Below are 13,978 nucleotides of genomic sequence, written 5' to 3' on the forward strand. Positions count from 1 at the left end.
GCTGCAAGTGATACGTTTGTCCTTTGGTTCAAGTCAGTGGGATCTACATTTTGCCTCTCTTGAATGCGCATCGACTGAACTTGTCTTCCGTCCGTATCGACAGTTTGTTTTGATAGAACGGGCGGTCCATGCAAGATTGATCCGTATGATTGATCCTTACACGAAAAAGGGCTCAGCGAACACGATACAAAATAATGTCTTCGGCCTGTCGTTTTCATAACGATGTGTTGACCTTCAAAACCTATTAATTCTTTACCCCTGCTTTCAGGCAGAAGGTTTTTTAAGGAAGGCAATGATAGAGCGTGACGTCCAGTGCTACTGTCGGAAACTTGCACCAGACAATGTTAAATTGCATGGCGCATATATTCTATGGATAGAGTTTTTGTTGATGTATGAGTTATATGAGGAAGTATAGAAACTAGAACGCCAAGCTTCATTACGATAGTATTGACAGTGCGTCGTAGCGGCAGTAGGGCACAAACAATATACGTGTCGCTAGTTTATGCAGATAAGCGCTTTACTGTGTGCATATACAATAGGAAAGTACGCTTCTTCACTTCAGTGAAGTCAATCGTCTAGCATAAAAAAATCCAAATGTCAATCGCAGGTGGTGGTGGTGGTGGTGGTGGTGGTTCGGATGATGTTTATTAACGGATGGATCTAGCCTTGCGTGATATGCGGGCAATTGCTCCCCCGATCAACACCTTCTTGCCGATGTGCGCAAGAAATCATTAAGAGTCACTCGATCAGCATCTTTTTGCCGCTATGCCCGCGAAATCTCCAGGAGTCACTGAGGCGTTTGTCAATTAAAAAGTCGAGGATCAGGCGCAAAATGTCTCTCCAGGTGATCCAATGTAACTTTCATCTCTTATTTCTCTTTTGTATTCCTGGGATACATCCAAGCAAGATAAATGAAACATCATTTGCAAGCTTCTGACTTCTTGCTTAAAAATATAACGGACAATTGACACACCATCTCTCTTTCGGCACTGATATGCCACATTCCAACCACTTTTTTTTTGTTTAAATTTTTCAGACTTCAAGAAAAACGTACTTGAGGAGATTTCGAGCAAATTGATAGGCAAAACTTGATATTGGGGTCAATAAACTTTTACTGACAGAAGCGTTGAAAATGTACCCAAACGTACAAACACAGGTGGCACTCGCACGCACACACGCGCATACACAAAGGAAAATATTTCTCCGGGTGTTTGCGGTGATGTCTATGGGTGACGACATGTGTTAAGCATGATGCCATGTATCTTTCCTCTTGAATTCTATCATGGTGTTCTTAGAGCCAGGTATCTCGTGAAAGGAGCCTAGGATGTTGCACATGAAAATTGCCGGGGAAAGCATTACCGTCAAGTTCACACAAAAGCGACATTTTCCTGCCGTACTCCAATTGCATCTGTCGATTCTCTTCCTGCGTGGTCAAGTTTCTTTCCTTCAAAGCCGGCATGTTTTCCGAGATTTTTCGATTCAACTGTAACGACTTACTACATCATCACCAGCCTATCTACGCCCACTGCAGGGCAAAGGCCTCTCCCATGGATCTACAATTATCCCTGTCCTGTACTAACTGCGACCTATTTATCCCCGCAAACTTCTTGATCTGATCTGCCCATCTAACTTTCTGCCGACACCTGTCACGCTTGCCTTCTCTAGGAATCCACTCTGGTACCCTTAATGACCAACGGTACCCTGCCTTCGCATTACATGCCCTGCCCAGACCAATTTCTTCTTATTCATTTCTGCTAATATGTCCTTAACATGCGTTTGTTCCCTGACCCACTCCGCTCTCTTCTTGTCCCTTAATGTTACACCTATCATCTTCGGTTCCATTTCTCGCTGAGTCGTCCTAAATTCAACCCTCTTAGTGAGCCTCCAAGCTTCTGCCCCGTAGGTGAGTACCGGTATGATGCAGTTGCCATACACTTTCTTCTTCAGGGACCATTGTAGGCTGCCATGCATTATCTGAGAATGCCTACCGAATGCATTCCACCCCATTCTTATCCTTCTTATTACCTCTGCCTCATGGTGGGGATCCGGGGTCAGTACTTGGCCTAAGTAAATATATCCGTTTACCACAACAAAACCCCGTCAAATTTTACAAGACCCCTACAACAAATCCCCGTAAAATTAGAAGCACACGGGGGCGATCGTTCCACACTGCCCCGTGTTGCACCACTAAACTTTGCACGGAGGCACCTAAGGCGCGGCAGCCACTCGCAAACAGGGCGTACCGCGTTCAATGCGGGCGGCGAGGGAGCAGCCACCGCTGGAAATCTGAGATTGGGGGCTCACGTGAGGGCCAAATTAGCCCCATAACGCCACCCGACGGCCGGCCGCACTTGTGCGCGCCGCCTCCCGTAGAGCTTGACGCTTCCAGGGGGCGTCCATTCGTGCGTGCCGAAGGGAGTCCTGGCGTGAGCCAGCTAGCACCTTGCACGCTTGCTTCTATATTCTTCCACCAGTCTCCCACACTCGCAATGCCGCTTTCCGGGGCCTCGCAAAGCACCTCCACTCACGCCAGCCCAGACAGCGTTGAACCGGGAGTGGAAAAAAGGCAGGCTGCAATGACGCCGCTACCGCCGCCGTACGAAAACCGGAGGACTCTAGGCAGGGTCTCTCCTAGTCCTCGCGGGGTGATGAGCTTCGCCCGTGCCCGCTAGCAAAGCTTTTTTTTTCTCCCTCCACTCTAAGGCAGGCCTCCCAGGTGGCTCCATAAGGCGCCGCCACTGCCGCCGCCACCGTCAATACCCTGAAGCAGTGGAGCTCTCCCCTTCGAAACAGGGCCATAAGGGAAAGAACCAAACCATCGTTATTTCTTTTGGTTTACCTGGACGCACAACTCAATCGCTGCTCATCGGCCGGAATATTTAGTCATATTCGCCGAGCTGGACTACGAACGTCGCTAGAACTGACTCGACGGAGAAAGAGCAGGCGAGCGTCTGAGCTTAGCAGACAAGAGAAAACAAGGGGAAAATACTAATAGTAAGGGAGAAAAGGCTAAAGGGAGTGTGCATGTTTCGTTGGCACGGAATGTGAGAGGGGTGGAATAGAGGGGCGTCCGGTCTTGTGGGAGAAAAGCAGGCCCGTGAGCGCCGAGGGAAAGGGAGAGGAGAAAGGAGGGAGCGAGCCAAGAACAAGACTGACACTCGATCACATCACCTGGATGGGCGTATAAATGTATGCAAGCACCGCTTAGGGGAAAATAGCCCTCTTGCGGAAGACGTCCCCGGCTTTGGCGCACCGCTCGTCTGGCGATCTCGTGTTCGCTTATGTTTCCCTAGCTTCTTACACTCTATTTTCTTTTGTAGTGCAAAGGCGCTATGAACCTAGGAAAGTGGATTTCGCCTTCATTTTTCTGTATGAATCCTCTTTCTAGCTAGAGAAAGGGAAAAATAAGAGAGGAGTCATTCCGTCCTTCAGAAGGAGATGACCAGCAAAGCTTTTTAGGATACACCATAACGTAAGCATGCACTATATACAGATTAACAGCGTTAAACAACACAAAAGAATCCTTGGCAATTACGCTTAGAGCAAGGTTGCAAACTTCCTCGAAAGTTGCAGATGACGGCCGTTGTGGCCACAATACTTCTACGGCTAAAATATGCTCCTTCTACATTTTTCGTCTCCCTTTTCTTTTTCTTGTCACAACTGTTGCATTTTGTTGGTCGGAAGTGTTACGTGGTCGGCGTCAAGCTGCACACGTGTTCGTAGGGTTGCCTTCAATTTTTCGTGTTTCATATGTTCACGTGGTTTTGTCCCGGCAAGCCAATGACATTTCCCAGCACGTGAGCGGCTGCACCGTGTTAATTCACTTATTGGCCTTCTTCTCTTCGTTTGTTTGTTATTTGTGCTTTAACTCACTCCAACCTCGTTTCTGCATCTACCTCTTTTCTGCACACAAACGCCACAGAAAATATCGACCAACAAACAGCTTCGCTGTAAATTGACTTCATACATGACGTCAGACTTGGGTGTCTTGGTTGGGCCATTGGCGTCATTATTATCGGAGGCTAGTGCTTCTAGACCCTAAGACTGAGGTAGCACGCTGAACCGTTCTCTTCTCTAGGGCATCTGTCGGGATCCTAATCGTGTCCCTAAATTACATTATGAGTTCAGTGCGAGCAATGGGGTGGTAAACCACCCCAAGTGACGTCATCTGCGCCAGATATTTGACCTTACTTTGCCAGCTTGAATAGAACAAATTATTTCACTTGTGCAACAATTATAAATTGAAGACACCATTTGTCCTGTAACTTTGAGTTAAATACGGAAGGAGAGCGCTACGCCTTGTTGTGTCGCGGCAACTGTCAGCGCTAGTTTGCGTCGAATCCCGGTGAAGTCAATTCGCAAAAACTGATGATAATCACTGCTGGAGGTATTTTCCAAATAATCTAAATGCGCCTTTTCATTGCAGAAACGTGAAGAATTAGTAGTCAAGAAACGCTTTTTTTTCCGCTTGCACGCTGTCGTATTTAAAGGATCACTGAAGGAAATTCCCCCAAGTCTAATTGGGACTGCACAGCGCAGTTTAAACGGGGTAATTCATTATGTTACTGTTCAGCTCATGTATAGCGCGTCATATTTATTTGTAATCATGGGAAGTAAAAGAAATGAAGGAAGCCCACACTAACGTGCAAGACTTGAAGGTAGCGAAGATGTACGCAACCTTCACGACCATCACTAAGTGCACGACTGCAGCCGATTTACTTCTTCTTAGTGGCCGCAACGGCCTATACTCCATCATTGATGCTATAAGTGTGAGCCTCTTTCATTTGTTTGAAAGTGATAATCATTGGACATCACCATGGAGAGGCGTACGCTATGGAGTGTCTTTCTCGTTCGGTTCCGAGGAACTGTTGCAATGATTACGACGAAAGCTGAACTTTTTTTTTTTTTTTTGGTCAATCTTCGCCGATATCCCTACGTAGGTATGCTCGGCTTGACAGGCATGCGCAAGGAAAGCTGGGCAGTCGCCGTGAGGCACGCACACATGAGCTCTGGGCATTTTATTGGTTTTCCAACTGCAGTGCTGTCGCCGCAATGTTGGCCAATCTCCCTAGCTGGGCATGCTTGGCTTGAGAGAAGCGTGAATGGGACGCCGGACAGTCGCCGCGAAGCACGTACACACAAGCACTGGGCATTTTGTTGGTTTTGTTAACTGCCTGGCGGTCACCGGGAGGCCCGCGCTCACGTACGCGTCCTCGACAATTTCTTGGCATACTTTTAATTGCGAACATGAAAAATTACGATTTGCTAAAGAGCTTCGCTGTTAAACAGCATTGCGAACCGTTCGCGGCCGCCTTGCCTACTATCGTAATGACGTTTTAAGGAAAACATGTGAAGCAGTGGCGACTCCCCCGCCACTTTCCGGCAACATCTCTATGACGTCACAGAACCTTGTTCGCGCGATTGGCGGCGGCACACCAAAGCCGCCGCGAAGAAACACGGCTGATCGTTTGTATTCATTTTGGTGGAATACAGAAGCGCTCAAAAAAAACAACGAAGAAGGAAGAAGGAAAAAAGGTGTGGGAAACGCTGTGTCAGCGCCCCCTCCCTCAATTTGACCGACAAGGAATACTCCTATCTGTGTCACACGTTGCGGAACTAATGCTTTGGTCTATCTAAGGTTGTGGCGCTGTTTTTCAGGGTTTGCGTACTATAAGTTTGGCGTGTGTTGTATCTTATATTTTTTTCTGCCGCATGTGCCTCCACCGCTGTTAAGTCTTGTAATGGTGTGTATAATGGGGGAGGGAATCCGACCACGTGCACTCTGGATGGTATATATTTGTATGTTTTTCAATAAACGAGTAGTTGCGAGTAAGCGCCGTGCTGTCTACTTCTTCCTTCGTCCTTGTTTTTTTGAGCGCTTCTGTATTCCACCAAAATGAACACATACCAACTAGCCCAACTTTCCGTTCTTCTGCAGTACATGATCGTTTGTAGTGGGGTCTCTTCTTCCACTTGACCGTATCATTTGAAGGCTAACGAGCGCTTAACACACGGATAACTATTTTTGCAGTGTTGGCCTCTATTAAGTCACTCCTTACCATGATACGTCACTGTAGCGCAAAATTTGAAAGCTCTTCCATGTGTCTTGCGGTTTTTAGCTGCGAAGCAGCTTATGGTCGAGCCTGTTCCCTCCGCCGTTGTGTGGACGCCGTTGTGCGGCGTCCACACCCCCACTGCGCATGCCTGGCCAGGCACCGCTGATGATGATTGTGGCAGGATGCCCCTAAGGATTGGCCAACCAAAGAATCCATCACGAGATAGCTTCGCGTTCAACCACCGTCGTCATCTTCCCGTAGGGGAACCCTGAGTAGTATGCGAGACATTCCTCCTCTCTTCTCCGACGCTCCTCTCTTCTCCGGCATTCCTCCTCTCCTCTCCGAAGCTCCTCTCCTCTCCGAGATTGCGCAATGAATGGCAATACCTGCGGCTCCACGTGGGATAATGCGAAGCAGCTTAGGGTTAGAGACGCAACGGTAGCCGCTGCATACTCCGCTTGGGGGCGCCACTGTAGCTCCGCGGTATAAATGACGCGCGCGCGCGCTCCGCTCCCCTCATTCTCCTCCCACAACGCCGCGATCGAGCTGAAAACTAATGGGAACTTGAGTCGACCCCATGGCTGCTTCGCATACTACTCAGGGTTCCCCTACGGGAAGATGGTGAAATTTTTTTCTGGTGAAAATTTCTTTTTGTCGGAATGGAGTTGACGGGGATGCTAAATGCTAGCTCTTTTAAACTGAACAAAACTGTATTTAGTATGCATGGCCCCTTTGACACATGGAATGCGCCAAGTTGAACTGCGTGGTCTCGGCAGCGTGTTTTCACAGGCGACGTCAGGAGTTTGGCGTGAAGGGAAATAAGCGGGAATAGCACTTACGAACGTACTTTTTTCAGTTCAAAAATTGTTTAAATACGCCGAAAAGCTCAGAACATGGCCCTCCCATTTTAAACTTTATTCTGTAGAGTTAATTAGTGAAGATTTACGAATCAAGGCTCATTAAGGGAGATATAATGTGGAAGCTGGCCTGTACTGCGGCCAATTTGGGCTCAGGTGCCTCTTCGAGGAGAGTTAATTTAGGACATCGGTGACACTAGAATAGCATAGAACGGAGGAGATCGACCAGCTCGTCTCGTGCGAGGAGAGACGAAGCGCAAGCGCCACACGTGTCAGGACCTCCGTGATGCTCTTGAAGGACATGCGCTTATAAGAGTGAGGCTGCAAACTGGGTCTAGGGAGATGAGAGGCGATAATGTGTGGCGGCCCGCAGGGCCCTGATGAGGCAGTGCCGTCACGACGCTATTCTATTTAACCCTGAATTTTCGAAGGCCCGCTTGGAAAAGTCTTTCGCGGGCTTGCGTGCCGCAAAAACTCTCTCCTAAAATCACCGCGATAAATCTCCATCTCCTGAAACACACCTACTAAAAGCATTTACTGCTGTACGCTTTACTCGATAGAGCACTGATGATTGTGGGATATAACGCACGGAAGCTGCGCCTGGGCTATTAGGCGCGCCGTAATGGAGTGCTCCGGATTTGTTTTGACCACCTGGGGATCCTTAACGTGCGCCCGCCTAAATCTAGACACACGGGCGTTTTTGGTTTTAGCCTTTACCAAAAAAGCTACCATGGCCGGGATCAAATCGCGACTTTTGGCGGAGCAGCACAACGCCATAGCCACTGAGCCACAGCATCGGGTCCTCGATAGAACCCTGTTGAGTGTCCACACCGTTGATTGTCCAACTAATTGCCGTCCTTCCATTCTTTGTGTCATGATCGCAGTGATAGACGCGTCGCAGTCAGAGGACATGCCGGCACATACTCGCCTTCACAGCTGAAGGGAGTGTTCCTTCGTGTTTGTTTTTTATGACGCAATCAATATGGAACAAGTTGCAGCCAATGGAAATTTTATATTCATTACAGACGCTGTGCAACGCTGACGCCGGCGCCGTCTTGTTCGTTCATTGTGCCATTTTTAACTTTCGCGATATTAACGAAAAAAAGCGCGCGCTCAGCGGCTTTTCCGAATTCTCAACGCGCAGTGTTTGTCGGCAGTGCGTACATAGATTTCTGTTTAACCCATCGACGCGTGCTCTAGGTTAATCGAAAAGCTTTCCTTTCGAAGAGTCTGCCACAGCGCTACAGAGAGGAATATAAGCCGCACGTCTCAATGTGATAACAGAGACGTGATTCGAATAAGGTCCACTTATTCTTTTCTTTCACAGCTCCTTCCAACGGGTCCTTCTGTCCTCCCTTTTGTCGCAATCTTCCCGGAAAAGCATACGGCGGTGTCCGACGAGCCACAGTTAAACTACTCCCGAGTCGACGGCTCTATTGGACGTAAAAAAAGGATGAAGAAGAGCAGGCAGGGGCGAGTGCGAGAAATAGCGCTTGATGGAAAAAAAAAAAAAAAAAACAGAGAAGATTTGGCGGGTGGAGGGAAGGTGAAGCTGTGGATGATCACGTCGGAACAAAGACAAACGAGACAGCACTCCGCTGGCGAGATCAAGATAGTGTGAAAACTGCCCCCGAGAATCCAGAAGGAACTGAAATTTAATTATGTCCCGCGAGACCTGACGAAGCAATGAGCTGCGCAACGCCTTCCAAGCATGTCGCTGCGCACTGTGCCACGCACCCGTGGGCTCGCTGGATAGCTCGCGCGCGCGCGGTCCGGGCTGTTCAGTTTTCAAATGCGCCCTCCCCTCGTTGCTCGTATTAAAAAAAAAGAAATATGGTAAGGGAGCGGGTGACAGCACGAAAGGAAGGTCCTGTGTTTCTCATACAGCTTACAATTCTCGCCTCAATTCTACCTTTTATATTGGCTGTCTTTTGGCGCTTATTTCTCTTCTTGTGCTATTACACGTATTTCTCAGAGCTCGTTCCTAATGCTGGTCCTCCTGAAAAAAATATTTTGGGAGATAGCACGAAAAAAAAAGAGAAAGGGAGAGAAAGAGCAAGGAAACAGAAGAAGAAAAGGGAGGCTCGTTTTGCGGGGGGTGAAATATAACTCGAGAATGGAATGAAACTGGTCGACTCTGAAAAATTCATTACTCGGGGCTTTGACGTTTTGTTCCTTGCTTAGAATTTAAAATTATCTTACTCGTTTTGTTGTAGTTATTACATGTTATGACAGCCCAGTAAAAAAAAAAAAAAAAAAAGCAAGAGAACGTCTGTGCAGAGAACAGAGATGTACGGCAGCTAAAGCAGCGAGGGCTACTAAAATTTTAAAACACCACATTGCTTTTTCCCCCCACTTTTTTTTTCCGAACGGGGAAGCTTCGCGCTCGATTTTAAAAATTACGCAAGCGGTAAGTGCGAGGAAGGCTTCTCATGTCACTAAAGCGCGGTTGTACGACACCGCTTTCCGCACAAAGTGTTTTACGTCCCCACATTTGCGTTCACTTTTCTCGGTATTTTTAAAATCTTTACACAGCAGTCATACGTTTAAGTGTACAGCATTTTTATTCGCGCCCAACGCCGCTAGAAAAATCCCCGCTCTGGTTCAGTGGTTCAGGTGTTCTACGTATGGGATTAATTTTGAGAGGCCTTGTTTGGGCCACTTCTGTCCGTGCTTCCGAAGAAGGCAAAGTGCAAGATGTCGGCCATTTAGGGCGCGTAAAGAGACATCAGTCCTTCAGTCACGTCTGACTTAATCCATTGGCGCTTCAAGAACACGCCGGATAGATCAGGTGCATCTTCGGCACTTTGATTTCAGATAATGATGTCCGTACTCTTGAGAAGGAAGATGCAATGTCATCTATTTCTGTGGGTGGTTGAGGGACCATTAAATAAGTTCATTGCATGGAGTCGGAATTCATCTAACATTCAACTACAGCCTGTCTGACAGCCCAGTTGTAGCTTAAACCCGATAACCTTAGCCGATAGTTTCTAATCGATAGAAGGCGTATCAGAGTCCACGTGTAGGCATTTTAGTGCACTTTAAACTAGAGACAGCGCACGGTGCGTGACCGAATTCTTCGCATTTTCATACAAACTACCTTAAAGCCCAAGAGCTCAATATGCCCACTTGATTTAACCAAATATTCCCGTATTTTTAATCGTGGCAAGTTAAAACAACGTCCACGTATAAGAAGTATGCAAAAACGACAAAAAGGCAGCGCGCTCGGGGTCTTATGACGTGAAAGGAGCTATAAAAAACGAGGACTTCGTAAGAACACAGGACGAAGTGGTACAAAGCGCTACGCTAGCTTTTCGGCGTGTGTTCTTGCTAAGTATTCGTTTCCAATTGCGCCTTTCCCGTCATGAACATTTAATGACATGTCCAACTGGCAGCCCTTCTGTGGATCTTACTTAAGCCCCAGCATACCAGTACAGCAAGCCAGGCACCTCAAGTAAAGCTGCAGTAAGCTTATTACAAAAGTTTACTCTATGAAGGCCTATATTTGGCCAATATTCACAGATGTTAGACTAAGAAGAAGTAGCTTATTCTTTCATTACGCGCAAAAAAGTCAAAAGAAAATGTTGAATGTTTGAAGCATTTTTATGTACACACTATATTGTCAGAATTTCTCAACGCGGTACATTCCAACTGGCCTTTCGCCTCAAGCAATGTATGCCACCGCTGCAATAAGCCACCGTTGTATTTTTTGATATTCTTGCAACGTCTAGACATCAGTTGGCTTACCTTGAGAAGGGCAATACCGTACATGACTATGCGGCAGCTCGAGAGTTTTCGGAAATATTCATTCACTGCCCTTAACGTAGACAGTTGATTGATTGATTGTAGCGTTTAACGCGCCGACGCAGCGCAGGCGATGAGGCGCGCCGTAGTGGAGGGCTCCGGATTAATTTTGACCACCTGGGGATCTTTAACGTGCGCCGAAATCTCGTACACACGGGCGTTTTTGCTTTTCGCCTCCATCAGAAAAGCGGCCGCCGCGGCCGGGAATCGAACCCGCGACCTTGTGCTCAGCAGCGCAACGCCTTAGCCACTGAGCCACCACGGCGGGTTAACGTAGACAGTGCCACACAGTTTGTTTCTAAAGTAGTCTATGCTTTTCCTCAAACTGCAGCGCTATTTTTCACGTGATCCAATGTGCCCGCTTATACATTCCAGCAGTGTAACTTATTTGGAGTTCCAGAACTTCTCTCTTTCTCTCTCTCTGTATGTGTATACATGTGTGGCGTGCGTGCGTGTGCGTGCGCATGCATGTGTGTGCGTGTTCATGGACTGATCTTTTTAACGGTGCTTCTTGGTTGCTTGTAATGGGATATACCACATATAGCCATACTCATTCCGTCTTGATAATGCCCTTCCCTTGGGATTTCGTCTCGTAAAAATATCAAGCACGTCATTCCTTACGCTATCTGATTTGTGTATCTAGTTATACTTAGGCCTAACGGAACATCTCAGTAGTTCCCTTTGATCTTTGCTCCTCTTGTCTGACCCGCTACAGCCTACGCTTTAAAAAGGTGCCTTATTCCCGCCATACCACATAGGCGCCCTCCTCAGCCCGTTGTATGCGATCACAGTAAAACAAATGCATACGTGAACACATAACGCATGTACGCACTACCACTCACATATACACACGCACACCCACATACAGGCATGGCGCGCACGTACACGGCGCGTACACATAAGGGCGTAAACACGAGAGGCTGCCGCGCCTGGCGGCCTAATGAGTGATAACGGTAATTCCTCTCCCTTCCTCATCTTTTATATAGCTTCCCTTTCGGCCCGTTTCCCTGCAAGCTGCTACCCATTATCGCTTTTTGTCACACAGACACCGCCCTGGTGTCCGCTTCCCTACTTTCTGGGTCGTGCGCCCCGAAGGCGAGAGTCTGATCTTGGCTTCGTAGGGGGCAAACAGAATACGCCATTAGCGATGCTGGCACGGAGTGCTTTTCTTGCAGTCGCTTCTAAAGGACAAAGGAGCAGCTCAGGCATGGTTGAACCTTTTAAGGCCTAAGCAAACAGTGCCCCGAATTTGAGATCAAGCGACACGAATACGCCTTTCTTTTTGCCCCTTCCTACGCTTGGAACGGCCGATAGCTTGCTTGCTTGCTTAGCTACTTCGCTCACTCGCTTTATTTAGGTTATTTTTTTTTCTGAAACAACAAGAAACGGGTTCCATTTCAGTATGAGAAAGCGTTAAGCAGGCTAGTTAGCGAAAAAGCCGCCGAAGCAGCTACGACGTACCTGAGATGCTGCCGTCGGCACAGCCTCAGTTTAAACATAAAGGGTAGCGCAGAAGGGGGAATCATACCCACGAAGGCGCCGTGATAAGTAACTTACCCCAACTCTAGGCCTCGACCACGTGGAACACTGCGCTTCCGGTACTTCAAATCCGTATGAGAAGGTTCCGAGAACGGATTGATTGATTGTGGGGTTTTACGCGACGACGCTTCACCCGGGCTATGAGGCGCGCCGTAGTGGAGGGCTCCGGATTAATTTCAATACCTGGGAATGTTTAACGTGCGCCGAAATCTCAACACACGGGTGTTCTTGATTACGCCGCCATCAGAAAAACGGCCGGCGCTGCCGGGAACCGAACCCAAGTCCTTGGGCTCAGCAGGGCAACGTCTTAACCACTGAGCCACCGCGTCGGGTGTTCCGAGTAAGATCTAGTGGCTGCGACGCGTCATGTGACTGAACAGCAACGTTGTCATCGTTGCTAAGGCGTCAGATGAACGGTTGTCGGCGCAGTGTGAGGGAAGGACGTGGCTAAACGTTGGCGTCAACCAGCGGCCCACCAGTCACCAGCAATCCGGGACGCGCTGCACAGCGCACTGCCGCACTCACCACCACTTAACACCAACCATCATCATCATTAATATGATTCCCTCGTTCGTGTTGCACGGCAACAGTACGCCTCCAAAGATACTTAAATAAATACTATTACCAACAAGTCTGTCAATAAAACAACGATGAAATAAGCCGTGAACGTTCTGAACTCTTTTAAATAGAGAAACTGAAATGCAGGTTTCATAAGACAGCATACGTTTGTATGGTCCCATGACACCACCACCACCCACGATTTTATTGCTTTAATTTTTTAGAAATAGTCAATTAGGCGTCTTTTTTTATTATTTTCACAATGACTCTAATGATCTTGATTGTTAAACAACCTCAAAATGCATCAACGCCAGAGTAAGAAGAAAAAGAAACACAGGTATGCACCTGCCGCAGCAGCATACTTACGCAATCGTATTTATCCATACGTCGGCATCAATGCCAGAGGAAGAAGAAAAATGTATTATTGTGCACCTGTCACAGTGGCTTCTTTACGCAATCATATTTCTCCAGACGTCGCAATGCTCCACGCCAGGTCTATATAAAAGCCTATTTTTTAGTATTTTCATAACAGCTGATAAATTGCAAGGCCAGATATCCCCCTTCGCACTTACGTACGTACACACGTGTCCGATAACTGGATTCCTGAGTGCGAATGTCCTCCCTTGATTAGATGTTCAGTGCTACGCACATCCACTCTTAACCGGCCCGAAATAAACCTTCGCAGACGCGATGGAACACACACTTTAGGATAACATTAAAATTACGTTATTTGTATTGGCCCCTTCTACTATTTTTTGTTAGTTGAACGCAAGGCATGGCATTAACCTTGCATGAATCCGCGTGAGAATTGTTCTTCCCAGAATAATTGTAAGGCACCAGCCCACTTAATCCAGGATTCACCGAGCATCGAAAGAAGAGGATGCCGCAAAAGAGAGGGTGCGCGAAAACAAAGGAACAAAGGCATTCTCCTGCCTGCTTCCGTGTTCCTAGCTCCGCTCTAGTTCACTCAAGGCACGTCACGCCGAGAAACGGGCGCCAGCTCGGCTCCCGGGGGATTCGTTCCCGCCACCACGCGAGCGTGGCCCTGTTGCCGTGCTGCTTTCTTCAACGCTCCCAAACCACTGTGACGCGAGCACCCGCTTCCTCCCGTACCTGCAGCGCGCAACTCGGGCGGGTTTGTTTCCGTTCTCTCTGCGTTCTCAA

At 47.9% G+C, this 13,978-nt stretch overlaps 1 protein-coding gene across 1 annotated transcript in view; it reads left to right on the plus strand.

Annotated features, from left to right (window-relative positions):
* The window catches only part of LOC144178688 (uncharacterized), a 286,853-nt gene that overhangs the window by 38,160 nt on the left and 234,715 nt on the right, over positions 1–13,978 (plus strand). The window lies entirely within an intron of this gene.

The sequence above is a fragment of the Haemaphysalis longicornis genome, unplaced genomic scaffold, assembly GCF_048455015.1.
Source record: "Haemaphysalis longicornis isolate Haplotype H1 unplaced genomic scaffold, Haemaphysalis longicornis Haplotype H1 scaffold_4, whole genome shotgun sequence".
In the NCBI taxonomy this organism is placed as follows: domain Eukaryota; kingdom Metazoa; phylum Arthropoda; class Arachnida; order Ixodida; family Ixodidae; genus Haemaphysalis; species Haemaphysalis longicornis.